This window comes from Sturnus vulgaris, chromosome 8, assembly GCF_052056855.1.
Source record: "Sturnus vulgaris isolate bStuVul1 chromosome 8, bStuVul1.hap1, whole genome shotgun sequence".
In the NCBI taxonomy this organism is placed as follows: domain Eukaryota; kingdom Metazoa; phylum Chordata; class Aves; order Passeriformes; family Sturnidae; genus Sturnus; species Sturnus vulgaris.
This window is the reverse complement of record NC_142250.1, coordinates 13,394,961-13,422,819: the sequence shown is the minus strand read 5'-3', so window position 1 is coordinate 13,422,819 and position 27,859 is coordinate 13,394,961. Positions and strand designations below refer to the sequence as shown.

General features: G+C 38.9%; 2 long non-coding RNA genes across 4 annotated transcripts in view; one reads left to right on the top strand and one right to left on the bottom strand.

Annotated features, from left to right (window-relative positions):
* LOC148222996 (uncharacterized) overlaps window positions 1-27,859 on the top strand; it is a 112,864-nt gene that overhangs the window by 50,870 nt on the left and 34,135 nt on the right. The window contains exons 2-7 of one of the 3 annotated variants that reach the window (XR_015805115.1): window positions 11,845-11,942; window positions 12,725-12,890; window positions 20,074-20,191; window positions 21,164-24,265; window positions 24,991-26,072; window positions 27,582-27,755. This is a non-coding gene — a long non-coding RNA (uncharacterized LOC148222996). Of the gene's footprint in view, window positions 1-11,844; window positions 11,943-12,724; window positions 12,891-20,073; window positions 20,192-21,163; window positions 26,073-27,581; window positions 27,756-27,859 lie in introns of all 3 variants that reach the window. The other 2 variants (XR_015805114.1, XR_015805116.1) reach the window with 2 other exon arrangements.
* Window positions 13,701-27,859, bottom strand: part of LOC148222997 (uncharacterized) — a 44,347-nt gene continuing 30,188 nt past the window's right edge. The window contains exon 3 of the long non-coding RNA XR_015805119.1: window positions 13,701-15,374. This is a non-coding gene — a long non-coding RNA (uncharacterized LOC148222997). The remainder of the gene's footprint in view (window positions 15,375-27,859) is intronic.

The window sequence follows — 27,859 nt, the reverse complement described above, 5'->3', positions numbered from 1 at the left end:
CTCTTTTATGAAGTGCGAAGGTACTGTCCCTGCCTCGTTATCCAGATACCATTCACAATGTGTGAAGTTATGACATTTTATTCTTTATGTAAATGTATTGTAGGGAAGTAAAGCAAATAAAAGGTAATGAGAAGATGAGCTTTGATGGTACTCTAGAAGAGTGCAGTATTTCAGTGAAACAAGTGACAGCCAGTAGTGCTGCCCTGTTTTATCTTTTCAAACACATTTTGCATTTAATTCTAATACTCTGCATTAATTCATGTATAATATGCCTGTTGATAACAGGTTTATTTAAAACCCATTAAAAGTTATAAAAAAATGAAATTTGCATAGAAAAAGTCTTTGGAACTTTGCACATCCTCCTTTTTCCAGCACTCAATGCACACAACGAAAGGCTAATGTGGTAGATGTCCATCAGACTTCTCTTGGCATTACTTGTCAGTATTGCTCAAAAGCCTTTTTGTGAAGGAAGCAGGCACAGGATCCAGGGCTGTGAGCCTGAGGCAGTCCCAGCTGCCCTTATTGGGGATGGGTACCATGAAGAAGGGCTGGAGCATGCTGGAGAGCCTCATGGTCCAGTGATCATTATTTCTGAGCAGGGGGCTGTGGTGTTTGCTGGAGGTGCCCCGGAGGGGGTGACTGTCAGCTGGTGTGCAGAGCAGCACCTGCTCTGCTCCCCCAGATCACCCTGGTGCTTCTGTGGATCCCCTCTGGCAGTAGAAATGTAGCTTTTTCTCCTCCTGCTCATCTAGCTTTTGGCTGTATTCCTAATTCTGCCCAGGAGGAGGCATTTGAGTAACAGTTGTTAAAAATTTGGGGATGTGGATACCTGCCCATTTGACACTGGGGTAAAAAGCATGAATAAACCATGAGGTATGTTAGTCACGCCTAAGTGTCTAACAGACTTTTCCTTGCTGCTGCCTTGCAGTAAATCTTCCATTATTCATTGCGTTATTTGCACTCTAGTATATGTATTTACGCTACAGTATGAAGCTGCTTTGTTGAAAACACTGTAACCTTTTTAACCTGCTTGCCTTTCCTACTTATCATATTTTTTATGTTTTTTCTGTGATGCGATGGGAAGCAATGGTTGCCACAGGGACTGCAATTTTGAACAAGCAGACACATAGTGTCACTTTGCCATCTGAGGGCAGAGGGACAGCACAGGCAGTTCCATGAGGGACAAGGGGACAGGGGTCATTCTGTCCCTGCAGTCAGGACATCGGTGTTCTAGCTACATCTTTCTAGTTATACCATGTTTTTGGGGTAATTTTTGCTGCATGCTTTCTGGAGGTCAAAGCATTAGATGTTGTCAGCTGGCTTCAAGGAATAAATGTTTTGCTTTTGAAATTACTAGATGGAAATGTGTGAGCACTCTGCTGGCAGCAGAGGTGTTTTGAATGTGTTGTCTGCAGACTAATGGGCACAGCACTCTGGGACCTTGCAGTAGGTCAGCTGTAAAAAGTCAGGCTTATTAAGGAGCACACATTTCTCTCACACTTGGAATCCAGCTATTGACATCAGGGCTTCACTAAATCACGAAGCGAGTGAGTCCTGAGCTGTTGGCATTTATCTGGGTAAACATCTTCTGTGGGCAGAAGAAGGAGAGGTCAATATGTTATGAATGTTTCTTCTTCTTCCTGGGAAACCATTTTCTGTATTGCCCCCATGGAATTCTTGTCCCTTTCTTCTCCACTCCCATCATTTGGGGTGATCACAGCTCCCACAGCAGTCCTACCTTTATAGTGTGATGTTGGCAGCCGGGACCTTGCTGGAAGTACATCCCAAATCTACCTGCTTCGTTTCCTTGACTTGCTGCCAGAGAGAAATTATTCCTGGCCATTTTGAAGAGAGGGGCCCCCCTTCCTCTTCATTTTCCTCTGTAGCCTGCTGATCTCACTGAAGAAATAAAACAACTCCCCTCCAGCCACAGTGAAGGAGGAAATCATTTAAGGAGAGAACAAAGATGGGAAGAACAGGAATGTGTTTTAAGGCTTGTGAGGAGGGGAAAGGCAAAAATCTTTTTCTGTTCTTATTGAGTCAACTCATGCCAGTGTTTCTTTGGCACATCCCTTTTCCACTTGTTATGGTTTTATTAGGATTTTCCCACTTTTGTGTTTTTAAAAACTTAGATACAACCAGTTATAACAGCTAGTTGTTTTTATTGTTTGGCTTGCAAAGGAGAAATTGTTAAATTAAAATGATTTCTTGTCTGATGATTTTTTGCAAGTTATTTTTAGTAAAACATGCTCTTCCAGAAGTAGAACAAAAAAGTTAAACTAGTTGTGGACAAAAAGTAGAGCTATTACACAGGTAGGAGTGAAACAACCACTGCAGTGCAAGCTGAATTTATCAGCCCTAGAAAGTAGGGGTTGTGAACCAAAGTTAATGAAAAGTCAAGACCAGTGATATTTTATGGAACTCATTCCATTTGAGGCTGCTCAAGAACAAACATTGCACTTCTAAAGAAAGGACTAGGATGGCTTAATAATGTAAAGTGTATTCCTGGATAAAAAAATCAGCTGAAGAACTGGGTAGATTTCAGCCAGCCAGTTGTTTCTGTGCCATGGCTTTGGTATATTTCCATAGTAGTTATGGCTTTATAACATGTTAGGATATAAAAAAAGGTGATTTATTTTTGGTTGGTGCATGGTGACTGCCGATTTTTTTGCGTGAAGCTGTTTTAAATATCTGCCCAGAAGACCAAAAGAGAAATTACAAATCATAAGGGAATAGCAGAGACTTTTGAAATTAGATTGCTCTCACTTGTGCAATATCTAACCTGCTGTCTGCCTTGTGAGGTGAAGCAATTGGGTAGATGCTAATGTGAAAAGGAAGGAATGGAAAAAAATGGTATCATATATATCTATTATTGAAGATTCTGATTTACTTTCTTAATGGAATTTTCCCATGTTAATAGCATGTTCCAACTGTTGTTCCAAATGTGCAATAAGTCTTATACAATCACCAGCATTTTAAAATTAATACATTAAGCTTAGAGGATATGTGTCATCTTTTCAATACAGCATAAGATCTCTCTTTGATACTGTTCACTACTAATTTTTTTCTTAAGTTATGCATTTAGCTTTCATCTCTGAAGAACTCCATTATAAGTGACTTAATACACAGTGCTGCTGCTATTAATATGCTATAGTGTGCCTCAAATTTTTCCTTTCTGATAATTCAGGATGTATGGATTGCATAAAAACGACGTTATATATACAGATGTTTGCTGGGCAAAGAGCCTAAGAACCTTTGAACCAAGGGGCAAGAATAAAGACACTATGTCAAGATGTGACTGCACAAGGTGGCTGAGGAAAGCAAGAAAAGGTTTGATAAATCCAGGAGCCACCTTGGGAACCAGTGATAATGCAGGAGATGTGCTGGAGAGAATGAAAGTGATTATGATGATGTGGAGAAGGAAAAATGCTTTAAAAAACTTTTGTCCTAGGTCAGAGATTAAATTGGTTTCCTTTTTCCAAAGTAATGTGAAAGGCTGAGGTGGTTGGGTCTGGAACAGGAATTGAAGAAGAATCTTAGTCTTGATACCTGTTCTCCAGAAGGAAAAGATGGCAAGACACCAGAAAAAAAGTGATGCCATTACACAAAATTTACAGGAAGATATAGTTTATCATTATTGTTCTATGAATAACAAAATACACCCAGAAAATATCTACAAAATGACCCAAACAGGTCGGTCCTAAATCAGTGTTTCTTGCAATTCTTTACAGAAATTAGGTAGCTTGTAAATATTCCTCTGGCAGCCCTGCAAAGTCAGGAGTGCAGATAATGTATCTTTTATGAGAGTTAAAATATTCATAGATACCATCTGAGGTGGTGTAGACAGCAGACTGCTTTCACCTGGGAAACCTGTCAGATGGACAGGTTAAAAGCCCAGGCCACCCCCAGGTGCCAGGGAGGCTGCCCTTGCTGGGGCTGCTGTCAGCCCTGGCTGTGCTGCTGGCTCAATCCTGCCCTTCCTGCCCGGGGTCAGGCCCCTGGGCTGCCCTGGCTGCTGCATTCATCTGCACCTTCTTGGCATCAAGCCTAGAGGTGTGTGTGCTTCATAGGCTTCATCTACACTGAGCTTTTTCTCCTGAGTCTGAGGCTGCCACGTGGAGGAAGCAAATTCTGGATGGTGGGATGTGGCAAGGAATCTTTTGTTTAGCTTTGATTCTAGACAAGATAAATATTTTGGGTTTTTAAGCAACCCTTCAGGATTTTCTGCCTTTTGTAATGTCCTTCACCATAGAAGTTTTCGTTGCTCTGAAATTAATTCAGTTTTTGAGCTTGAAAATGCACACCATTTTGATGTGGGTTGTCATCTAGCTATCTAGCTAGCAAATGTTTTAACACAAGGGGTTATTCTAAATATTCTAAAGTTTTTTTCCTCACCATCAGTTTCGGGTGGCTGGATATATTGTTGTTGATTAATTGGATAGCATGTAGGAGTCTGGGACAAAAATGGACATATTTTAGAAAGAAAACACAGATTGAAACCTAGTTCCCCATGCCATGGCATCGATTCAAACAGCTGTTTTTATCTGTTCTTTGGCAGTACAAATAAGGAGGAATTCAGAAAGCAGCACCTGTGTATATTAGGGAATCTATTCCTTTTTGGTATGATGCTACATAAATAAATTAGTGTCTGATACTGATTAATATTTTTATTCCTCTCTTGTCATGCTCTGACAAAGAAGTTGCTGGTGGCAGTTTTCTAAAGGGGTGCCTTAGGGTGGGGTTTCTTTGAAGTGAATTAAAAAGAAACTTATAACTCTCTCCAGAAGTCTAATTTTCTATGTTGGGGTAGTAGAGATGAAGTAATTTTGTTATATTTTTCTGTAAGAGGTTTTGCTAAGACAAGCCATTTTTCAGTGTCACACATTATCAAGGAACTGAAATGTGCTCTGTAGTTCAGTTCCATAGGTTAAAACTGCTATGGGGCAGCAGCCAGTCCTTTCCTACACTCTTTTTTACTTAAAAACCTTTCTGTAACCCTATGTACCTATTCATGTAACCCTATGTATCCCTATTCAAGGGTGTTCCTGAATGACCTTCAAGGAAAATAATGGTATTGACCTAAGCAAAGAGCTGTACTGATAACGTTCCCCTGCATTATAGGGATAAAGGTCTTCAAAATGAAACCATGCAAAGAGAATTTAGGATTATCTTTGCCATGATTTTAATCAAATGATTTCTTTCAATTTTGTGTTATTTGATATTTTGTCCATAAGAAATGGTATTAGGCCAATGTAAATAAAATAATTGCTGAGAGGAGGTTGTATTCGTCTAGACAATGCATTTATGATTAAAGTCCAACTTTCTGTTACATTTTCTTTTTAGACATTAGTTTTAAATAGATTTTTTTCTAATTTATTTTTAGTTAGTGTAACCTAATCTATCATTCATGTATAGTGTCATATAAATAAGGTGGACTATCTCTGTGAAAGACTGAAAAATTGTTGAAGAATAGCCCAGTGTCAAATGAATTTCTCTTTTTAAAGACCAGTTATTGTTCAAGGGAGTGGTTTCTGGTAGCTCTGTTGAATACAAATTGTAAAAAAAGCTACAAGCTACAGATACTGATCTTAACTTTCAAAGCAGGGATTCAGTGTTCAGGAAAGTCACTGGAATAGCAATTCTACAGGCTTTGTTGCACAACCTGATTTAAAATAGGAGCCAGCCTTTCAAGTTTTTCCTCTTTGTTATGCCTATGTTCTTTGTAAATAAAGTTGAAGGAAAGACTCAAGTATGAGAATAGCTGTTTCTCATTCTTATCCAATTATTGGCCTTTGGGGCAATGCAAACACACTGGCCTCAGGTACAAATAATTTCAATCTGCAGGTGTGTGTGTGTGTGATTGACCCAACTCACAGCTTCCTTAATGTCCTGGTAACCAAATTCCTTTAGTCAATGTCATCTAGATTTGTACTGATGGTTCAGCTGTGACACCTTCCAGTCTCTAGACCCTTGAAGAAACTATTGCTTAAGAGGAATAAGCATTTCCCATTCAAAAGCACACTTCTTGGAGAAGTTTTACATGGAGTGACATTAGATTATTATGGAAAATGTAGAAAGTTGCAGCAAAGCAAACATTAAGCTCATGGTATAGAATGACAAGGTGAATAATTTATATATACATGTATGTGTGTTTTTAAAAATCTGTTTCTGGTGTATCACTGGAATCTGCAAAGCTGCTATTGCAGTTATGTGTCTTATGACATGTCTTTATTGGAGACAATGTTGTAACTATGCTGGTTTGGTCTGGTTTGTTCCTTAAAAGGAATTCACTGACTTGGACACATAATTTTAAGTTTAGCTACTAATGAATGGCTCAAAATCCACTGTGGTAGAGCAAGAGGCATCTTGTGCTTGTACTTTCATTTTGAAGGGCAGGAGACTTTCTTGGAAATTACCACTGTTTTCTGTGGTTTCTGCCTTGCTCTATGGTGATGTTCCTGTGGCTGAGTTGTTCATCGAGACAAAGGGCACACACATCACCCGTGCCTCTTCATGGGGCAGCTGCAATGTCCTCAGTGTGTTTCTCTTTGAGCTTCCATAGTGTTTTGTGTGTGTAAACTGACAGCAAGTGCTGTTTCTGGAAGATATCACAGTCAGGTTATGTAATACTTTGATATATAGTGCTCTTTAAAATGAACATGGGAATTTTGGCTTCAGAAAAATAAAGAAATGTGAATGTTTTATCCTTCTACCCTTTTGCATGTGTGGATAGTTGTATGCTGTATTTCTTATGAAGGTAGAAAGAAGGTACTTGAAAAAAGAGGTCCTTTGAGTAAATATCTTCATCAGTTTTATTGCCCAGACTCTTTGATTAATTTCTCTTTGGTGGTGGTGGTGTTCATGCCACTGCACATCTGCTGCTGTTCTGGTCACGACACCTTTCAAAGCTCAAAATACTTCCTCAGTGTTTAGCCAATGAGTTAAGTGAGAATGGTTCAGAGAGTGAGAGAGACATGATGTCACTGTAGGAGACTGTTGTGGTTTAGATTTTGCCAATTTCAATATACTTATCTTCTGCTGTGAGAATTTACTCTATTTACATCTATTTATTTGTATCTTTGCATGTGTGTAACCATTTCTTGTGTATCTGTATTTATATATCCTTTAAAGAAAGGCAAGTAGTATATATCAATGTATATTGACACTGTCAGTATATATTTTTAGTAATACATATGTTTATGCTTAAGTAGGGAAGTTCATCATTAGTATCAAAATTTGGTCTAATCAGAATTTAAATCTCTAGCAATTAAGGCAGATGTAGGGTGAAATATTTTCCTGTTGGACTCAAGATCTTTCTCTCCTGGCAATTGGCTTCTAAATACTGGCATTTGATTATATCAGTCCATTAAAACCCTAATTAGTAAGGTCTTCACACATACAGTTTTACCCATAAGACTTACAAGTTCTTTGTACTGAAAAGATTCAGGAGTGCCCAAAGGAAATTGATTCACCCAAAGTCAAGGACACCATCATTCTTCCCTCAGTCTGATGGATAAATTTTCATGAGGGACCTGTGGGAGTTCCTCTAGATCCCCCTCCAATGTATCAATTACATTAAGTAACTGATCTTGCTTAATGTAGGAATATCAGTGCTTTTTCATGTGACCTGTCAGGATGAAGTTCACAGCTGCTAAAGATATATCTTGCAAGATCAGGCCCTCTTCTAGTGCTAGATGAGTCATGGAAATCAGAAAAAATTAATGTGCTACTTAGGTTAGTTCTACCTGGAATGGAGTGGAGGCTGACTCTCTTTTCACAGGACTTGGAAGCACAGTTATGCCTAATATTTGTCTCAGAAGTCCCATTTATGAGTAATTCCTTTTTACTGATCATGCAGTCTGGCATGTACAAGCACTTGGTGTCTATCCACCCACACTTTGCCCTTTCTGTCTTCATCTGAAATATTCCACTCTGGGGCTCAGTAATACAAATTTGATGAACAAATGATATGCTACAAGCGGGAAAATGGTTGCTGCTGCTGTCCAAGTGCCTGAGCTCTTAGAACAACTCATAAAACCAGAGATTTTCAGTTTTCTTTTAACGTTTCCCAGCTCTTTATGTTAAACTATATGAATTCTTACTCAAAGTATTGGTGTGGTAAAAGCTTTTATTCCATTGAAGGAGGAAAATGGGAAAGGTATTACCAGTATATTATTAAAAATACAGACACACCTGGCTTTTGCTATCATTCTTCCATGTTCAACATGTACACAGTACTGCTAATCGTAACATATATTTGTCTGTTTTTTGAAGGCTTAAAATATACTTTTTTTTTTTTTTCCTGGCAATTACAAAAGCCTGGAAGACCCCATGGCATTAGATTAGACTCTGAGTGTGAACTGAGATTTCCCTCTGGCTCAGGTGCATGCCACTTGACTTTAGGTAGGATGCAGTGACCTAGAGCACCAGTCAGGATAAAATGTGGTTGTTGTTACTAATCTGATAATTACAGCATAGTTTTAATGTCTAGCTTGGGTCTACAAAGCTGTCTTCTGTCATTTTTCAGTGACATAAAAACCACTTTTTCTGTTCTATGCTCTTTTTCCACTCAGTTTCCTGGTGCTACATGTACAGAAACCTGAGGTTTTTTTATGGCAGGAGAAGGAAGAAGTCCTTCAAGTTCAGGATAGGCTTTGCTGTGTGTTAGGTTGCTGTGGTGAAAACTGGCCATTTTTGAGCTTAGTAGTTTACTGGAGTCTCTAATGTGATTAGAAAGGGAAATGGGAAATAGAAGGGAGGTCTGAGGTGACCAAGGGAGGCATGTTTTGGTACAATGAAAAATTTGAAGTATACCAGCTCCACAAGTAAGAATGAGATGGATATGAGGAAAGTCAGAGAGGAACAGGTTACTTCAATCAAAATGGAAAATGGGCCTGGGTTAGAGGAGATGTCAGAGAGATGAGGTAATTTATGATATGGGTGAGACAGAGCACCATGCATTTTGAGTTATAGAAAACAGCTTCCCAAATGATTTCTGACCTCACATCTTCTTTCTCTTCCTTCTTATCTCTTCTCAAGTAATGCTGCTTGCTTAGCTGTTTTCTTAGACCTCTTTCTTTCAGAATATTCCAGCATTTCCTAATTCTGTTAGTGCCTTTTGAATGAATTAGGATTGGTGCTCTAAGGAACTGGGAAAACCCAGTTAAAAAAAAAAAAACCGAAATAACAACAACAAAAAAACAACCAAACAAACAAGCAAAAAACAAACAAAAAAAGGAAACAAAACAAAAAACACCACGAAAAAAACCCCAACCCCCAAAAAACTAACCCAAAAACCAAAAAAAACTCTTTGATTTTTTTTTTTTTTTATGGAATACTTCTTTCTGGATCAAAAGAAATTTTCCATAGGAGGTTAAAATCCTGCATTCAATATACCTGTGCAGTCCTGGTGATTACAGCTGCTTTTCACCTAGTGTTCTGAAAGGAGAATTTGTCCCTGCAGTTTAGAAGCTGAGAGGAGTAGAATTAAGACTTTGCCTAATTAGTGCTACCTTGCAAAGGTCTATTTTAAGCTGTCTTCCTTCAGCCTGAACCATGTGGTAGTTTCCAAAAATGTAATTTAATCATATCTGATTGCTTGCTGGAATGTGCAATTAACTTAGGTGCAAGGGAATTAACAGTATTTGCCAGGTGCTTCATAATTTACCAGGAGCTGCCTATGCCACATATATGTTAAGTGTGTTGTTGGCTGTTTAAATTTATTGGTTAGGATATTTTAAGCTTGTGATTGAGTAATTTTTATTGCTTCCTTCCATTTCTATTCCTAGGATGACTCAGATATGAAATACCATGTAATTATATTCTGTATACTATTAAACTATCCCTTGCAATTATGCCACATTGTAGTTGTTCTTTTGAAATATTAGAAGCTACCTATCTAGGAAGTTATTTTTGGGATGCAATGAAGATTCGTTTTCTAATAATTCTAAACCTCAAGTAATTATTCAATTCTAGAATTTTTGAATAAAAATACTTAATCTCATTTTAAAAAAGTAGTTCTCATCTTAGAAATCCTCTGAAATCCAATTCCATCAAAAGAGGGTAGAAATGGTTTTAGAAAATGTATTTTTCTGTAGGACTACATTTATGTACTGTTTGAGAGTCAGTTCTTGCATCAGTTGTATAAATAAAAATGGGAAGAGAATGGAAAAACTGGCCATCTGCCTGCAGGGAAATACTTTACTTTGTATTTGGAGTGCATTTCTGAGACCCAGATTAGTACTCTAATCCTTCTCTGAAGCCCTCTTGCATTATAAATTTGAGAATTGCAGGACAATCTCAGGAGACTTTCACATCGGCTTTGTACTTCGTTTTAGTTCTAGAGTTTCATGAAGGTTGAATTTTGTACAAAAGTAAACCTCAGCTTAGTTCTTGGTTCAGAATTCATGATTGTTACAGGTTTTCATACCTCACAATCCGGAAGAAGTTTCTGCTGTCCGACATCTCTCTGTCAGATTTGGAAAGGTGCACACTCATTAGTATCTGAGATTCCCTGGAAAATTACTGTGAAAACGAATTGTGAAGACAAATATTTTAACTGGAATACTTGCTCAAACACAGCAGCAGCTCTGAGATGTAAAAGTCCATATGTACCCTGCGGTGGTCAGGAGGTTATCAGGAACTGTGGCTTCAGACCACCGCTGGGTTGGAAGATAATCACAATAAGCCCAGCACGAAAGAGAAAATCACTCTTGCCTCGTGATTTCATCAGGCACTCGAGATGATGCAACTTTCAATTCCCCCGTACAAAGCAGCAAGTGTGTGCCAGAAGCAAAACAACGTGGGGATCTGCAGCGAGTTCTGCACGTCTCCTGTTACCTGTTATTTACACTGAAACAGGGAAGAAAATTGCTCAGTCCATTTACAGCTCTTTTTTTACTGCTTATAGAACTCGTGAATACTGTCTTTCACTGAAAAGGCTGTGCAGATCTTACATTTCCCAAGGAATAATGCATTCCCATAAAGCTGTCACAGATTCTAAAAAAGCAAAAGATAAGGGGAAAACAGCACAAACCCAGCAGATTTGACAGTTTATCATTGTCTGAACGAATTGCAATTGATGTTACCATATCAGAGACTTGCAGGTGTTTAGATTTTAAGATGACATTTGAGACTGTAAAAGTAGAATTTGTAGCAACAGTCTTGATAAATATAATCCTGTCTGCAGCTCTGTGTGCCCCCCATACTGCTGGGACTTTAGGAGAGGAGAAGTTCATTTATAACCACATACAAGGCAGTTAACAAAAGTTACTGAAAGCTTTTTTGAAACTGTGCGCTGCCAAAACCAGCTAACTCCTCTAGCCAAAATAGACTGCCAAGTGATTTGCACAAAGTGTGTGTGAAGCTCCAGAAAGACCAATCTAGAGAATTGCCTTTAAGTATTTTGGGTTTGGGTTTTTTTCTTTTCTGGTAAAATCTACACACTTAATTGTCCATGGAAACCAGTTTCCTCTCCAGTTTACAGTCTGGAAAAGCCTGATCCTGACTGCTGAAGTGACCCTGAAGACTGGAGAGCAGGATATTGCACAGTCCTTCCCAGTGTATATAGCTGATTTTAGACACTTGGCACGCTACTGCTCTGCTCATGGAGAAGCAGGAGCAGCAGCTTTTCCTACATTTGCCCCTGAGCTTTCTTCCCATTCTGCTGCTTTCTACCTGGCTTTGCCTTTCTGCTTTAACTTTTTCTGTTCTCTCCTATTTTCCTTCTTTCAAACCTTTATATAATTATATGTTGTTTTCTTTCTTCTTTTTCATTTCAGCACTTTGTATAATTCTGATTATTATTGCTAGATCACTAAAACGTGTTTCTTTCCTGTCTTGCAGAGTCAGTCTGTTTGGAGAGATTGCCTGGGATGGGTGATTTCCAGAAACACTGACGTGATGGAGTTATGGAACAATCAACGAAGGTTAACTGTCCAGAGGTAGTTAAAAACCTCTGTGTTACTTTATTACCATGAAAGCCAAGTCCCTGCCAAGGATTGTCTTGTTAAGAAGATGCCAAGTCTCAAGGAGATGGCTCAGTAGTACAAGTCATGCATTAGTAGACTGCTGAGCAGAATGTAATGGATCCTGAAAACAGACAATAGTTAATGCCTTTCTTGAATTAGAACTGGAAGGCACTGATCCTTTATGCATACAAAAGACTGGAGAAATCATCTTGCAATGATGATCCAATAAATCTTTTTAGATTTGAAGATCCCAAACTGATGTTTATACATAGGAAAAATTTGCTTCGGGCAGGTTGCAGAGGCCTGAGCCACTTAAAAAGATACCAAAAAGTTGATTTGCCAAGAGAAGGAAATACCACTCAGTCTGTCAGAAAAAATTATATGCTATGCATAGTAAAAATGATGTAAGCTGGGGTTTCTTTCTGGGTTGTTTTTGCTGGGTTTTTTTAAATGCTTTTGTTAAGACTTTGAATTCAGCTAGGTTTGCAGAACTGTTGGTGCAGAGGTTTTGCTCAGCCTGTACAATAAAGGATGAGTTGGCATTTTTAGAGCTCTGCAGGTGGTTGAATATACCAGGAAATACACATTTCACTGAAAACTTGGAATTCAGGCTTTCCTGTGAGTTATCACAAACATGGAGCAAGTACCTTTGTGTGCTGATACAGGGTTTTCAGTGTGTTTCAGAAAATTCGTTGCCATTTATTGCATGAGCTGAGTCTGAGGAGACTTATCACCATCCTTTAATCTTTTTGCAGGTTTTCAGAAAAGCTCTTAATATACTGCTTCATGTTAGAAGTTGTCAGCACCATTGGCAAGCACTAAAGATGAACATGAAGGAGTTGTACTTTTCTGGATGTGATTAATTCTGGCACAGCACTTGTTCCCATGGCTAAGGCCTGTGTGCACTGCTGTTCTTGTCAGGTTCGTTATGTGTGTTTTCTCTTTCCAAGGTATTATGTCTTCACTGTGAAACATTCACTCAGACTCAGATTTGGCAAACAGAGTCTGAACCTAGCAGCATGCTGGTTTCCAGGAAAAAATAATTTGTTCCCTTGGAGGGAGGGAAGGGATTTGGATTTTAAAGTGTTTCATTGTGTTTTATAACACGGGACTTGCTTTACATTTCTGTGTATAATATTTCTCGAGCAGTTGCTTAGGAGTGACCTTGATGATTACTGAGTAAATTATAACATATTATGTGAAATTTCAAGTTCTGTTCCTAAATGTTAAATTCTAAAAAAGTAATAATAGCTCAGAATTTAAGGTACTCTTAACATGACTGTTTACAAAATGTGTTTTTTTTTCTCCAGCCTAGAGCAGTATTTAATAAGTGGATTTTTCAAGTATATTTTACCTCTAAGAAGTCTTGAAATTTTACCGTGGCTAAGGAAAGTAAGGAGAGACACAGGTATTGTGTGTAATCTCACAGGTCATCTGAGAGAGAATTAAGAGGAAACAGAAGTGGCTTAAAGATCTTCTAAATTAGATACTATTTATAGAGACAGAATTTCCTATATGGGGTTGAACTGAAGGTTCACCTAGTTCACTCTTCTAACAGGGGCTACATAGAAAAGAGCTAAAGAATCTTATTTTATTTCTCATCTCAATTTGCTAAATAAGCACAGAGCTTGTTATGGGTATGATGCAAACATGAAGAGGTATTAGTAGTGAATACTTGTGCTAACAGTCTCCTGTCTGATATTTTCATGGTACATAAAGTGAACGACTTCCAAATATCAATAGATTTTTATTGCTGGGACTAAAAAAGACATAATCCTAAAAACATTCAGTGATCTGTGATAACTCTTGAGGTAAGTGAGTATAACTCTTTTATATTTGCATTGCAGCATAATCAAGTAATTTATAGACAGTTTTCTTTCAGCTTCTGTAATGACTTCAGACAAATGCATGCTTTAATTATCTGCAAAGCCAACATCCATTATGGCCAGGGCAGACTTGTGGTAAAATGAGGCCAGTTTAGTAATGAACTTGAGGGCTATAGGGATGTTTTTCAGCAGTGTCTACCTATTGCTTCAATATACCAGTCCATACTTCTCCTTTTTATTTTGGGCACAATTTATTTTGCTTTACATAATGCTGACATTCTGGGAAATTTTGCCTTCATGGAGAATCTTTAAATGATAATAATGAATAGTTAAGTATGGGCTTTGGCAGTTTAAGAAATAAAATATTCCTCCTCAAAAGCACATTTACATTACGACTTCGTATTTTGTTGATTCCAGCAAACTTTTGATTTAACACAGGTGAAGGATACCAAGTACATGGCCCATGAGTCTGAAATTGTGCTTACTCCCAGATTAGGTCGGGGAGAGATTGGAGCAGTGATGCCCTGTCATTTCATTTCATTCTTGTCATAAGAATTAGGACTTAGGAACAGCTGTCTATTTTTGTCTGCATTTTTGCTGCTCTGAAGCTGCCACCTCAGATGTCTGTTTTAGGGTGAATGATTATCACTGTTAGGCCTGAGGTGAAACTAGTTTCACAGAAAGTAGATTGATGAGTATATTTTTAGAATAGAATCATTTTGAAATGAAAGTAATCGTTCTGTTTCTTGAGCTATAATTTTATCTGCTGGTGAATAAGGAATTGCATATTGCAGTAGCTCTTACTTAAATCAAAGCTGTGTAAGTTGGGATACAGACTTCAAGCCAACAGGATTGGGGTTTTAACATTATTATTAGATGATTACATTTATCAGTATGATGAGTTTCTGGACTGTGTTATTCCAGTTGAATACAATCTTCTCAAAGTTAAAGGTTTGAGTATGAGTTGCTCAAAGCCATTGGAATGTGGCTTTCAGCCAATGTATTTGTAATATGGTTATTTGTTAAGAGAAAATACAATTGTACATTTTAATCTTCTGTACTGCCAGTACTGAAGGAAACCTTCCTCATCTTTTTTGCTCAGTGAGATAATGTGGCTGATAACCTTTGTATAGTTCAGGGACTTACTTCATTGCTTTCTAATAGAGTTTCTGGAGACTATAGATTTAGATTACGTTGTGGAATGGCCATAGGGCCTCAGGGAAATATGCTCTCATTAATGGACTTGTTAATGATTATCATTGGAGAGGCTCTAATAGTATCAGATGTAAATGTTGTCACAGCTGTCCATCTTTATCATGCAGAAATGGAGATGCATCATTAATTCTCACAGAGATTCTCAGATCCTCAGAGCTGTGCACATTGATGCAGGATGATCGTGTCTGAAGGAAATTAAAAGCTGTGCCTTATCAATTTAATATTTCAGATTTCTATTTCCAATTAATATGGTCTAAGAGATAAGAGGAATTGAACCACAGCAGAACTATGGCTTATTCAGAAGAGATCAGATGCAGATTATGCCTCTGTCAGTTCCAGCTTCATTCTGCTCATTGCATTCTCTCTGAAAGGGAAGAGACAATGAAAACTTATAGGGGTGAAGTCTCACAGCTGAAAAGTTAAAAACATATATCCTATGCAAGCACAAAAAATTATGTCAATATAGAATAGTTTACAGAATCTAGAAAGTTTCTAAACCATTTTTTGCCTTTTTCCTTTATTAAAGTTTCCTTTATTAAATAGTGCCTTTTTCCTTTATCATTGCTTTGATGGGTGTATTCATAATGCCTTGAGTGCAACAAATTATAATCTGTCTCGAATTTGAAGCTTTAGACCCTCTACATTAATAACCTCTTTGTTAATGAATTGCTGAAATGTGCGAATTTGATTACGAGCATTTGGTTTGGAATTTTGGGATGGACTCAGGTTTGGGTTTTTTTGGTAGGAAACATACCAGATTATTTCTTTGTGACCCTCAGATATATCAGTGTTTTCAGAAAAAATAAGAAATAAAATTTTTCTGTATGCAAATCCAAAGGTAAGCTTTTAAAAACAGTAGTGAATTTATAACCCTATTGTCACTTGTTTTGGAAATAGTGGCTGGGTACTAAGAGAGAATCAAAAAGTAGCTTTTCAATGGCCTGTTCTGATATCAGACTGCGTCCTGCTGGATGGGTCCCTAAATGCGAGGGAGAGGGAAGTAAAAGAGCAGAAATGGTGGTGGTGGTAAGTTCTCCTAAAAGGAGGACAAAGTAAGAGTAGGCAAGGGTCACTTCTACTGAATTGTAACCAGTTGTGAAGTTGTGGATGAAACAGTTCGATTCTAAACTTGCCAAGGACAAGTGTACAAGGTGTAAAAGAATTTTCCCCTGCAAGGTGAATGGGATATCCCTAATGAGAGATAAACAAAGTTAACCAAGGAGGGAGACATTGTTTTAGCTCAGTGAAGAATCAAACAAACTGTGAGTGAAGCACATACATCAGAGTAGGGATAGCTCTGACAGGAGCACGTGGAATAGTGAAAACATGAACAGCACACTACTGGAATTGGGATGTCCAGAGATTCTCTTGAATCTGCCCAATGATGTTCCCAAGTGGGGGAAAATTTTAAGAATATTTTTTGTACCTATCTCCGAAGTGTAAAGCAGCTACAGCATTAAACTGCTGCAAACAATGAAACAGACAACGCTAGTGAAATGCATGAGAGGAATTTTTGAAAGGAGTAAATTGTAAGGTCCACGTCTGGAGGATGCTATCTATATCCAACTGGCTTGTGCTGTCAGATGAAAGATTGTGGAAAGTAAGGTCTTGCAGGGCTGGAAAAGATGTAAAAATAAGTATTAACAAAGGAAATTTATCAGACATTTCTTTTATGCAGGACAGGAGTAAGGGAAGTCATCTGTGAAATCAGACACAGCAGCTGTGGTACAGAATTCCCTCTGGATGCTCCCAGCAGTCAGGGTGGAGACACCTTAGCTGGGACTGTCGTGGCTGGGCTCGGGCAGGGCCAGGGAGAGGTGCCACAATTCCACTGCTTGCTGCTGACACGGGGAGCAGCACAAGCTGGAACACAAAGCTCTTAAGTAAGGCTTCAGTACTTCCAGCTTCACGAGGGGCACAAATCCTGTAAAAAGCTTTGTTTCTAGTATTTCCTACTCACACTGATGTTCACTTGAGTCTCACACAGCTTTTAAATTATTGATAAATCTATGAAATGAAGGTTTCTAATTATTTATCTCCAATGAACAAGTGTGAACATCTGCTATTGGTCCAGTGCTGCTATAAAATGTAATTTTATTAAATTTCTGCTATGAGTCAAGAGAGGGATTGGTGCACTTTTTCCAAATATTCCTCTGGCATCATTCTTGCTGCAGCACACTTTGCTCGTTTTTGAATCCCCAGACTGAAAAATAATGCTCACTGGGTTCTTCTCAGCTGTTTGGGCATTGTCTCTTGTAGGGGGCTGCCAATTCTTGCAGGTGTTTGACAATGTGGAGCGTGTATTGTAAGGTCTGTAGCAATTACCTAGCTTGCTGTGAAATTTTGGAGGAGTGAAACATTAGCATTATTTATGCCATTTTACCTCTTTCACAAAATACTCATCTCAGAGGATGTTTCTCTTATCCAGACTCATTTGTTGTGGTTTTTGTGTTGCAGTCAGTGCAAAATACAGAATTTGCCATCTATTTATCTCAGTCTCTTTGTCACACTTGTCACCTGCTTTTAATTTCCCCCTAGGAAGTCCCTTCCTATCCCCATTGTATGGTTCTAATTTTAATAATCCCAGTTCTTCCAGAGCTCTTTCCCCAAAGAAATATTTCACTGTACACACCACTTAGTGTGTTGATATTTCTTGTTAGTATGCAGTCAGGTTAGCTCCTCTAGATAACCTTGATAAATTAAAAATTGGCTTATCAATATTCAATCAACCTGGCTCATTTATCCAAATGTCTGATTTCCTTTCTGTCAGAGCTGAGCTAAAAAGGCACTGCAAAAATTAATGGAATTAAAATTGCATATTTTTCTTTGAAACAGAAATTAAAAATCAGTCTTCTGCTAATGTCACCTTAAATGCATTGGTTTATCAACAGTGAAATAACATGCAGTGGTGGATATGACATAAAAACCCATTAGTTTTCAGTAGACAGTTGTTCTTTGAATACAGTGAACATCTAATCAAGACTTTATTAGGAAAATTTGGGAAAGCTGGGCTTGGTCTGTCCTGTGCTTTGTATAACTATTGACTCTTGCTAGTTCTTCTACATATTTTTTAAAATGTATAGATGTTTATGTATTCCAGAGGGTTGGGAGATAGGTGGGAGGAGCATCCCATGGCCTTACCTTGTAGCATAATGACAGCAGCATAATTTTCCAAATCACACTGCCCTTCATCTTGTGTTTCATTGTCTTTGCAGTTTAGAAATCCTCAAACACCCTTTTGAGTTTGCACCTTTGCTATTCAGTAGTTCTCTGTGACTGTCCCACCCAGCTGCTTTCACTGCCTGGGACCAGTCCTTGTGTCTTTTGCCCATCATCTTGGTTTTGCAATTTAAAGTATATGTAAGTGTATAATATGTAGTTATTCGAGAGACGTGACAATGTGGTTCCAACTTTATATCAAAAGTCTGACAACACATCATGTGAAAGGACAGGAGGTCACCAGGCCAAGCTTTCCAAAAGCCCCAGTGGTTTGGGGAGCCTGCACTGCAATGCAATAAATAGATCTGATTGCCAGTGGGCACACGGGCAGCACCATTGTCACTGAAGGGGCCTCACATTCCTCTCTGCTTGCTTTGGTGTCCTGGCAGGGACCCTGAAGCTCCAGGATCTCCTATGATATGCTCCTAAAAACATTGATGTGCTCATTTCTCAATGGCTTCTGGAAACAGTCAGCAGTGTCAGTCAACAGAAGGCAAACAGAGGCCAATCCTTCATCACAATATGTAGACCTCATTAATTTATATATAGTGTAAACCCTGAACTAATTCATCCAGTCAGAGCTTCCTGGGAGTTTATCAGCTAGGTTAATTCTCGATGGTAGCAACTGTGCTGGCAGCAGAGGTCTTCAGCAATTCTTTCATTTGCTTCTGTGTTCAAGGACCTCTAATTTTGTGGTGAAAATATATTCCTTTTTGAGGGGCTTCTTCTGGGGTTATTTTGTTTTGGTTTGTGTTTTTTGTAGGCGGGAGGGAACACTTATCCATGTTCTAAAGTCAGAAATGCATTTTGCTGAGCTCTGCATATTGTACTTGAGTTAATCTTCATAGGTTTTGCATTAAAGCAGTTAAAATTATTTCATCTCTGCCAAATTAAAAAACCTAAGGTCAAGCAATTTCCCTTTGAATTAATTTATGCAAAAGATTTAAACAAAATCCTGTGGGTTTAAGACCTTAAATTTAAAGTACTGCTTTAAAAGGAAAATTAAAAACCAGTATTTTAAAATTAAGTAAGATGACTTTTGATTAAACCCTGACAAAACTCAAGAGTTTGCTTTGCGTTTAAGGCTCTGGACAGTTGCTGCTAATCTTGAAGGAACCAAAGAAAGTGCTTCAGACAGTGTATATGCCTTACAGAGAAAAAAATACAAAGGGGAATGCAGGCAAGGAACTGCTGTTCAAACACTGTATGTCTTCAAGTTGTTGCACTTTTATATTAGATGAATACTTGTGTGTGTTTCCTAGTGGAACTGGCAGTGCATTTTTCAAAAGTGAGCAATTGCAAAGCCTATACAGCATCAAAGGTGCTATTTGATAGCGTCAAAATCTTGCTCTGCTGGTTTTGCTATCATCTGTGGAGAAATGGAACCTAGGAATGCCCTTATGATAGGGTTTTGCATTAATAACTTCTTTGTACCTTGCTCCAACCACACATTTGCCCTGGATTAAAGCTGCCAATTTGAATTCTATAAAACAATGTCCAGTTTTGTTATCGAAGCAGTGCAGAGGAGCAGTGCCATCCTGCTGCCAGTGTTGGTGTTCACCAAAAGGATTTTTAGAAGGATAAAGAAAAAGTGTGCCCATTTCAGAGTTAATTATCTGTGTTTAGAATGTCTGGTGCTTCTTTAATGCACGAGCCCTACAAGTTTTGCACAATTAATATGTTCTACATGCTCAGTATATCCGACTTCTCTGCTATGTCATTCCTGCAAGGGTGCACAGTTTACATCTTGCAGATGTGTTGTAAGATGTTCCATGTCCTCTGCTTGGTGTAATTCCTTTGCTTCTACTGCAATAACTGTTTTCTGTTTATTTTTTTTTCTGTAGGGTTTGGAATTACGAAGTCAGATGGAATCAACGGAAATACCTGAAATGAATAACAGGTGAGAAGGAGGCACAGCCTGGGACACAACACAGAGGATGGAAGTCAAAGACTGCTTTAAAGGTAAACAATACTTTGTTGTTTGCATTACAGCAGATTGAAAAGAAAAAGCATTTATCAGTAACAGAAGCTTGAAGTATGCAGACTGGAACAGAACTGATATGCAGATTCAGTGGGTAGGAAACTTTGGTAACCACAGTAACAGTAGGCAGCTTCAGCCTTTTGAGTTATTCATCCTTGCAACAGGAATTCAATAGAGCAGTGGTGGAATTTTTGCTTGTCCTTTGGAAAAGTCAAAACAGACCCCAGGGATGATAATGTGGAAGAAAAAACTCTGAGTTTGAATTTTAATAGAAAACCAAATTTTAATAGAGAACCCTAAGTTTCCACACAGTTACTGTCTTGTATGCACCTGGCCAGATGGCTTCCCAAGGAAGAACTGAGAGAGTAATCTTTCCTTTCATTCTGCAGCTTGTTAGCTTAGCTCTGTGAAATGCAGGTTTTCATGATACTATACTGGAAGTTGTGCTAGTTATGTGTTTCCTTTTAAGCAATGTTTGGATTTCTTAGCAATTCATATTTTGAAGTCAGCCTTAAAATCTGTGCTTATATCATTGGATAAGGAATGGTTTTCTGAGGCATGGAGAAGTGGCATAGCCTGTCACACCCAAGGGGCTGTCAGTGGCAAAACCCACCAAGAGAATACTCTTCTCTTTCTCCTGTCCTTTGCACAGAATTCCCTTGGGCAGCATCAGGGTGGTGGAGGGAGAGAAAAATTATGAAAAATTCTTTTTAGTCCTCTATGCCCTGGACTTCAGTCCTGGAACTAGAGTACAATAATATCTTGAAAAGCAAGCCTGACCATGAGAATGCTTACTAATGAATAAAAAAGCCAAGCACAATTTTGGAATAAAATAAGGAAATGTTAAGTTTTGTTTAAACACCTTTGTTCTCAGAAGTTTTCTTTTTATGGTCACAAAGATGTTGTTGCTTGAAGAAGTAATTTCTGGCTAGTGATCCAAAATGCATTTCCAGGCACATCTGGGGAAGCACCTAAGGCTGCTGGGAAATTACCTGGTCACCTCTGGAGTCGGATGGCCGTGGTGCTCCTGGCCTTCTCCTGTATCTCAGATTTCACACTGTGTCTCTCCTTGCAAAGCCCCACTCTCCCTCAGCAGAGGCTTTCCCAGCAGGAATGGATTTCTTGGGGCAGGTTGGCAGGGTCTCTGCAGCCCTGCCAGCTGGGCTGGATGCTGAGGTTGGAGAGCCCCAGTGTGTGTCTTGGAACCCCCGGGGCATGGACGAGCTGTCTCTGTGTGCACAGTCCAAGTAAACCCTCAAAAATATAAACTTTTAAAATACTAATGTGTAAGTAATCAAAATCCTCTTTAGACAAGTAAAATGCCATGCAGATGATGGTGGCCAGCCAGTGCTAGAAAAGATTGCTGGCAACTTTTATTTTAAAATAAGAAATCTAACAACTGAAACTTCTTGCTAGGACGAGAAAAACACTTCTGTGCCTTAATGTTGTATTGTACATATTTTTCCACTTTAACGGTAAGGGTAGCCAAAAACCATTTAAAAAAATCTATAATTAGCTCCAGATTTACAAGTATAAATACATATGCTAGTTAGCCTTTAGAAAATAGCCATTTGTGTTAAATTCATCAAGAATTTCTCATTAAAACCGAGCACACACGAATTAGTTTGACAGGGAAGAACTGCTGGAGCATTTGCTTGGATTTGGCTCTGTGTGTTCCCAGCCTTTGTCTTCACTGCAAGTGTTGCTGGCAGCTATTTCACCCAGCCTAGCCGCAGCCTTGGAGCCCTGATTGATTTGATCAACAGATGATGAATTATGAGAACTTGAACTGTGGCTGGTGGTTGAGGTCCCACTGCATTAGTGCTTTGATTCTCAGCTGAGTTTGAATATTATGCACAGACCCCGTTAGGTTGGCTTGGTTGGGCTTGAAGCCTATATTAAATTAAGTCTGAGATATCTGTGATTGGATGGGAGTTCATTTATAGAAAATATAGATGTGTACAGCTTTTGCTATGCTGCAATGAAAGAAGGCTGAATAAAGATGTGAGTAAGCAGCTCATCAAAATTGTTCACAAAAGTGATGACAGATTCAGCTTGTCAGGCTGAAGCATTTTCATTATGGGGTGTCAGAGTAACCCTGAAACAAGATGCTGCTTTACTTTTTCTGTTGACACTAGAAAAATCTCTCCAAAAATCTACAAGTGCTTTCTCTTCTCAAAGCACACATTCTGAAAGGAGAGGTGAAGGTGATTGAGGAGAATGCTAAAATATGAATAGAACTTATAATTATAGCAGGCACTATTCTGTTAAAGCAGAGTTCTCTGTATTACCATGAATTTCTAAGCTTTCTTCAGGAGCTGCAATGCTAAGGCGAATTTATTGTTAGCTTTGTTGTAAAATGCTTTAGATAATGAGTTTAATTATTTGATTAACTGAGCTGTCTTCATGTTGAGTCATCCAAAATTTGGGTGGTAACCTGCCTACTATAGTTGTCGGTTTGTCTTCATGAGAAATTCAGTTCTTTTTTTAGGTAAGTGTGCAAAGCGTTAAAAAAACTTATAACATGGAACAAATACTCTATTCCATGTATCTTTCACCTGGTTAAATTTCCTTAGCATTGGCTGATGCAGATTATTCTCCACACTTTCCTCTAAAGCTTAAATAAATTGAGTGAGGCTTTATTGTTACTCCCTGGTTCATTATCACCCAGGCTCAGCTTGATCAAGTCACAAGTGATGGGCAGGGTAAGCAAGAAAAGAAGATATGCACAAAAAAAGAAATGATGCCTTAAAAATGTTCATTGGAACACGTAGAAATAAATTATATTACAAAGAAAATTTTGCTTCCCAACCAGTGGATATTGCATTAAGCTCCTACTTTGTTTCCAAGTCTATTTATAGTTCCTAGATTATGTGAAATCCTTATGAAATTGTTTAGTACCCATGGTTACCAAACACGTTTCACAAACTAACACAATTCTAATGCTGTGATATATCAGCAGGATTTTTCTCTTTTTCTAATAGTAGATTTCTGGTAGAAATCCTCAGAGGTATGGATGATAAAATCCAAAAATATTTCCTGCATTTGCAGTAAGCTGTATTTGACATTACCGTTTCTGCATGGCTTTACTTGCACCATGGTATTGTGGCACTTTGGAAGAATAAATCGTCTTGACCTGCCTTGTATTCCAATGAAATGTGTCAGTCTTTAGGACATGCCATTTCTAAAGAGATGACAGCTGAAAAACCTTCATGCCTAAATCTAAACAGCTCCTAAACCACATAATACTTCCTTTTTACTGTCTTTTTCTGTTTCAAATGTAAACAGACAGCTGCAAGTGTTGCAGCTGTAACAATTCTGGTGTTAGAGGTCCTGTGATATTTTCTTATTGTGGTAAGATTCACACATCTTTTAACGTTTTGTTCTTTTCTTCTGATGATTCAGGAAACGTGTGAAATTGAGGCAGGATTGCTGTGTCTTACGGGTTCTCTGTGATATAAATACAGGACTACTCACTAAAGACATTTACAGCTATGAATGATACCCTGTGAAGGGAAGAAACTGGCACAGTCAACATAATATAGTGAAACCAAAGCTATTGCTCACTCCTGTTTTTTTTTTTTCTCCTTTTTAATCCATTTTTTGCTTTTAATTTTGTCCCTCTCCCATTTTGACACCTCTGATATGTATCTCATATACATGAATTGCGTGATGCCAATGAGCTATTACAGAAAAAAAAAATATTTACATACTGTCTTATGCTGTTTTCCTCTAACAACCCCTTCATAGCCTTCTGTATGTATCTAACTAAATCAAGTAGCAAAAGCCAACACGACACCCACATGTGGCAGTAATTAGCAGGTGCAGGCTGATTGCCATCAGAAGTGGGTAATGTTTCAGCACTAATGGGCCATTACAATGAGAGGGCATCAGAGTCTCAGCACTTCTTTCCTGCAATAATGTCATCCTGGGCATCCTCTGCTTTTCTCACTGCCAACACTTGAAATATAATCTCAGCTAAACCAGGTGATCCACCTGATCGGAATCTGCTCACTAAGGGAAAACAGCTGGGAAAAGGTAGCATTTGGAGTAGTGTAAGTATTTCAGAAGTATGTTAAATCATTTAAGGCTTGTATAGTTTTTCACTCTGCTCATGCTACTTGTTTGTTAAATAAAAGCTTACAGGAATTCATTCAATTCACAGGAGAGCTACAAAGCTGATGTTTGTATCCATTCCTGTGAACTGTTTATTATATTCTTGCAATTCATCTCCTCCTTCAGATCTGTCTGTTAGCTAATCAACACAATAGTTGGAAACATATGTGAACTGCTGATTGCTCAAAGCGGATTTTGGAAGGGGGGGAAGTAAATAGTTCTCATGGAGCTTTATTTCTAGAACATGGATCATAGCTGCATTCTGTCATTCTCTCATAAGCAGTACACAGGGATTGGTAGGTGCAGTGGGTGTATTTTTCAGTGGATAAAAAACCTATTCTGTTCCATTCTGTGCTGCCTTTAGTGACTGGGAAACTGAAGTAAGCAGAGAGAGGATCATTGCTGCTTCTGGCCCTGGCCTGGCTGTTTTCACAGCCTGCCAGATGCTGTGCCTCACCTGCAGCAGCAGCTCCTCCTCCACCTTGCATCCTGGGCTTGGACCCAGGAGAGTTATTTTGCAGGGGCTTGTGCAGAGTGCCTTCCCATCAGGGCATGACTAAACAGACCGACTATGTGAGTTGCTTAGGAAGGCAGAGACTGTTTGTTTATGTCCTGCAAAACACATTATACCTGGAATAAAGAGAATTTTCCCTACTCTTTTTAGCCTGCCTCTGAAGCTTTAACAAACTTGGCATAGCTAGAGCATGGAAAGTCTGCCTGTGGGAGGAAGATATCAGATATCTTGAGATCCAGGATGCCAACAGCTGTGAGCTTCGCTCTGCATGTAATTCCTGCCTTGGGAACAGGCTGTGAAAGCACACCAGAAGTTGGCAGTGTGGAATGACTAAGCAGAAAACAGGCAGCTGCTCAGAAAGTCAAAGTGGGGATGTCCAAGTTACTCTGTGGTTGCACTGCATTCCTCACCCGGCCATGGATGAGCTCTTATGTGAGAACCGTGAAGCCATGATTGAGGAATTGGCACCCACTATGGCTGGCAAAGGATCTGTGGCCAGGGTGTGGTGGGCTGCTGGAGGCAGCAGGGGCTGGCTCCCTCCCCTCTTCCCCAGCTGCAATTGCTCTTTGCTACCTCTTCCTTAAGGCCTGTTTCTTCAGGAACTCTGAGTTATCCCAAACTGGAATGTGTTTGCGCAAACGCTTAGGGTCTGTAAATCCAGGGCCATGCTAAGGTGACAGTGTTTGTGATCTGAGCCTCAGAATACTGTGGACAATCTGATCTCAGCATCTGCTGTGTGAGATAATTGGTGTGTCTTGGCTGTGTGTCTGGTGTTAGGCTGAGCAGAAAGATGAGCACACTGTGCAGATTCAGGTTAAGCCAAGAACAACATTTCTGTGAGTGTCGCTGGAAGTGAGTTTGTCCACAGCATGATCTTGCAAATGTGATGTCTTCCCATGAATCATTTACTCTCTCTCTTCCAGATATTCCAGAGTTCCACGTAGTTTTGTTTCTTTTGTGATTTATGAGGAAAAATAGCCATCATTCTGTTCACAGCCCCTAGACACTATTCTAAATGTCACAGTCATCTGGGCCATGTGAGATCACCCCCATTGTGCACTTACATGGCCAGACTCTCTTAACAAGCATTATTGGATCTGTTTGCCTAAAATTCGGCACTGCATGAAGTGTGAATAAACCTATACCTACAACCACAGAGGAGTGGAAGGAACAGCAGGAGAAACAGATAGCTCACTGGAAGAGAAGTGGATGATGCCCACTTTGACCATGAGGTATTTGTTTTACAGTGATTTATGGTTTAATATCCATGTGCTTTCAATGCTACTTGCAAGTGAAAATAACAGTGGTTGATATGAAAGACCTATCTGTGGACTCTCAGCTGTGCTGTTAGAACAGCAGGAGTGACTATGTTCATATGCTAAAACGATCACATGAAATATTTCTTTAATTGTAAGAGTTTTCTTAATGTCACTTCCTCTTTTGTGAATTGTGGCTGACTGTGTCCAGACACTCATGAAGGCCAGTACACTTTCAAGTAATTTACCAGAATTTTGAAGCCAAGCATATTGGAATCTCAGTTGACTTCCTTTTGCCTTAGCACAAACACTGAGATAACTGTGATTGGAACTGAACATTTTAGCTTCAGATTTCCCTGTTCTACAAAAGGAAGAACACCTATCTTACTATGATCCTAGCAACTCTTAAAATCATTCTAGAGATGCTTGTGCACAGATATAATTTCTACCGTGATAACTGAGTTTTGTGAATTACTTGCAAACCTCTCTGAAACTCTTGAATCTCTTTTCTTATTTTTCTGTAGTGATTATTCTCCCTCCATCTTTCTCTTCTCTCTCTTTTTTTCTATTTTTGTTCCCCTGCCAAAGAGAAGTTCATTTTAAAGTCACATTATCCAGCCATGTACTGAGGAGGATGAATCCTGAAATACTAGTTTAAATTCGCTCTACATTTTTACAGGGCTCACTGCAGAGCCCGTGTACAACAAAGGAGACTTTGCGTCAGCTCTAATAGATTTCAGCTTGAGAAAACATATTTTATTTTCCAGTAAAATACTGTGTCTCCATCTTCTTTTTTTCCCCTCTCTCTTCAGTCTCTCAATTTTTTTTAAAGTTTTTTTTTTAAATCTGGATGCTCTTTGCTTCATTTTTCTCTCTATTTTATTTTTTCCTACGTGGGATTTGATCCCAATAGAGATGGGGTTCAAGCTGATATTTTAGGAGAAGAATATGACTGAACTGCTCATTAACTTCAGTAAGTATTTAGTGAGCAGTTAATGATGAGCATCTCTTATTAACTATTCCGATATTCAAATTGAAAATGTTAGTTTCACTTTAGAAGATGCTGTTCACACTTATGTAACTTCATTGATTAATAAGGAAAGAAAAGACCTAGAAACTTGCTTTTCTTGACAGTATGAACAGCAGTTTAACACAGTAAATCATACTGCATAATACTGCAATTTAACACTATAAATCTGTAAACCATAAGTTATAAATAGAGCTTATAGCTGCATGTCTGTGTGCCATGATTACATTTTTCTAAGCTTTTCCCTGTAGTAGTTGAAGTCTTCTTTTAGGGTTTCTCCTAGTGGTAGGACAGGTTGGTGATGATTTGGTAGAATTTGGCTCTCTCCTTTCTGGTGTGAAGCAGTGAGGTGTGCAGGTGGGCTGTGCTCACAGAAGGTATAGCAATGGTCTGTGGATGCTGATCCTGGCCTGGCCCACTGCCCTTGCAGTTCACTCAGTTATTTCAGTCTTTTCCAGGATTTTCAGCTCAAGAACTGTGCAGACTATTCCACTAAAAGGGTCGAGTGCTGACCATGTCAGTGAAGTCTTGCAGCCTCTGTGTGGCTGAGCATGATCTTCAACATCATCAGCAAACAATGTGAGCTCCTCCCAGAGCAGAAGTGATTTGCTTTCCAGCCGTGAAAGTGCAAGGTTGGTGGCAGAACAGGTGAACTGTGAAAAAGTACCAACAGTGAAGGTGCACTGCAATAAAACTTGAACAAATAGACAGGGTTTTACTTCAATTCCGATGGCAC